Source organism: Selaginella moellendorffii, unplaced genomic scaffold, assembly GCF_000143415.4.
Source record: "Selaginella moellendorffii unplaced genomic scaffold, v1.0 SELMOscaffold_247, whole genome shotgun sequence".
Lineage (NCBI taxonomy): Eukaryota > Viridiplantae > Streptophyta > Lycopodiopsida > Selaginellales > Selaginellaceae > Selaginella > Selaginella moellendorffii.
Window position 1 is genome coordinate 10,219 of NW_003314506.1, and position 3,277 is coordinate 13,495.

The following is a 3,277-nucleotide window of genomic DNA, read 5'->3' on the forward strand; positions in this document are numbered from 1 at the left end:
ATGCATGTCAGCACCTCACGACCAAGGAGGTACCTGGCGGTGTGGCGTGGCTCGCCCACAGGGTGCACTCTCCCATCCTTCCATATGGCACGGAATCAGCTCCTAGACCAGGGCCTTCATGTGTTCCTTCAGGCCTCTGAAATCATCAACGACATCTCGTACCGGGTGGAAGTAGACAAGTGCACTATAGTGGGCAGCAACATGGACCTGTACGCAGCCCTCCTCACCAAAAGCGGTGTCATCCCCGCGAGAGGAGGGAGAGATCGCAAATTCTCGTGGGTAGAATGCGGTCGAATCTCCATCAACAACGACAATGACTAATCTCAGCGTGCTTTTGTGGAACGTAGGAGGCATTAGTAAGGACGGAGTGCTATGGAATGACAAGAAGGCGAGGCTACGACAGTACCTTCACCAGTTAGGAGTAATAGGAAAGTGTGACTTTTTATGTTTCCAGGAGCATAGAATGCAAGAACACCAGACAATCTTTAAGTTTTCACAAGGCGAACACTTCTGGAACCCTGCCGTTGGAAGGCGAGGAGGAACCCTCATCATCGCTAAAGGACCATGGCAATCCCTAGGCACCTCGAACCAGATCCTAATCCCTGGACACGCTCACATGATAGTGATAAAAGTAAATGCCTGAACCATAGGCCTATTGAACATCTACACCCCGGCATCCCGCTCCACCTCATGAGCACACTTCTTCTGAATTCTGCAGCGTCGTCTTCCAACCGGAATCGACGATTGGATCCTGGCTGGTGACTTCAATTTCGTGGACCACGAGGAGGATAAATGGGGAGGCATAATCCAGGATAGATGTACACGTGTGGAACGCCTTGCATGGAACTCATTCCTCTTACAAATTGGCACCTGCGACACTTATGAGATCCCAGCGTTTGTGACACATGAACCGCGCTTCACATGGCGAGAACGCCAACACAGAGGCATACAACGTCGTCTGGACCGCTTCTACCTCACCATGGACCTGTGCATGCAAGGAGGGAAGTTGGACATCGACAACACCTACACGGACTTCTCGGACCACCATCCAATTAGACTCACACTTCCCTTTCGAAGATCGAGAGGTCCAAGGAAGCCAATTGCCATACCCAAGAAGTTCTTTGAGGAGCAGGCCAACAATAACCGGGCGCACGAGCAATGGGAAAAACACAAGGGGAACATACACTCCTTCACCCTTCAAATCGCTCAAGAGGCTCAAGCCAAGATCCGGAAAGATAGGAGAGGTGTCTTTAACACAGTCCAAAAGGTTCGGAGAATCCTGACCTCAATCAACACTGACCTTTGCAGCAACCCGGATGACCAGTGGCTACAAGCTCAAAAAATCCAGGTTAAGCACCAACTGGAAAGGATAGAGGCCGACAAGATGGAAGCCTTCCTAAAAGCAGGACACATCAGATGGCACGCAAGTGAGCTCGTGCTGAACAAGGAGTTCTATCGATCCATAAGATCTAAAGTTGTCTCCCCGCCAATGTTTGGATTGAAGGATGAACAAGGGCAACTGCACACAGAGATCGACGACATGCACAACATGGCAGAACACTACCACTCCCAGCTTTTCAAGGAGGAACCATGGGATGAGGTTAGGCAAGAGAAACTTGAGCGAGTGCTGGAGCATATACCGACCAAGTACACCCTAGCAATGAACACCAGACTAATGAGACTTTTCACACTGTGAGAACTAAAGGACACCCTAGATGACCTCAAGGACGACAAGATGCCAGGGGAGGACGGCATGCCACCAGCCTTCTACAAACAAAACTGGGAATGGATCGGACCAGAAGTTCTCAAGATGTGGCAAGAAACCATGTGAGCTGGGAAGTGGCCAGAAGGAGCTATGGATGGGATCATTGTGCTAATACCAAAAAAAGGAGATATGTCCCACCTCAAGAACTGGAGGCCCATCTCTATGCTCAACACCATATACAGGATCATAGCAAAAGCCTTGGCATCACGTCTCAAGCCTCTGCTCCCAGAAACAATTAAGGAGACACAGAACGGCTTCGTGGAGGGCAGGAAAATTGTGGACAATCTCCTAACAGTCCTTCTAGTGCAAGAACACACCAAAGACATGGCAGAGCAGATCGCAATCATTCTCTTGGACTTTGAAAAAGCCTACAACCGGGTGGATTGGAAAGTTCTCCAGGCCATAATGATCAACTAAGGAGTTCCTCTGCAGTTCATGGAATGGACAGCATCCCTGTACCACTCGGCATCAAGCAGGGTTACAATCAATGGAACCATGGGACAATCCTTCAAACTTGAAAGATCGGTCCACCAAGGATGCCCCCTCGCACCATACCTATTCCTATTCGTTGCAGATGCTCTGGCCTACTACCTCACCCGACCAGAGGGCCCAAAAGTTATGCCCCTTCCAGGCTGTGGCTCCGCGCTCCAGGACATGAATGAAGCCTCAAAGGAGGACCTCCTATCCTCAGCCTTTGCAGATGACACAAGCCTGATCATGGAGGGATCACTAGAGAACCTCTCAAACGTCAAAAGGGACCTGGACTTCTTCAATGAGGCCATGGGATCAAAAATAAACTGGCACAAATTGGTAGGACTATGGCTCCCCCCCGGCAGACCTCCAACATGGGGTATGGAGCTGGGTTTCAAATGGCTGGACACGGAGGAGACCACCCGCTACCTTGGATTCCAAGTCGGACGCCAGTATGATCCAGAACCTCAGAACCAAAAAGCAGTTACAAAACTAAGGGATCAACTCAAGTTCTGGGCGAGCAGAAAACTATCATTCTTAGCACACTGTATGGTGGCAAACAGCATCCTGCTTGGAGCGATCTAGTTCCTGGCAGCATGTTGGAATATGGACAGACGAATGATCCAGGAAATGTACCAACTCATTCGAACCTATGTCTGGAAAGGCTCCTCCTGTGTCTCACGTGGTGGAGCAAAGGTCAGCTGGCGGTCAGTAACACTTCTGAAGCACGAAGGAGGCCTCAATATTATTGACATCGAAGAACAATGCAAGGCTCTCCTCTTCAAGATTTTCACGAGGATGCTCATGCCTGGCAACCAACCATGGAGAACACTGCTGCGAGCACAACTTTTGAAAGTCCTCTTGGATAGGAATGAGCACACCAGACAAAACTGGGCGACAGATGAACAATGCTCTTCTCGGACACCAAACTCAAAATGACAAAGGCTCACACGTTCTCAGGAAAGTTGTTCAAGCTTTGGAGGCAATTCAAATGCAAGTTGGAACATAAACCACCTCGTACCAAAGAACAACTCAACCGGC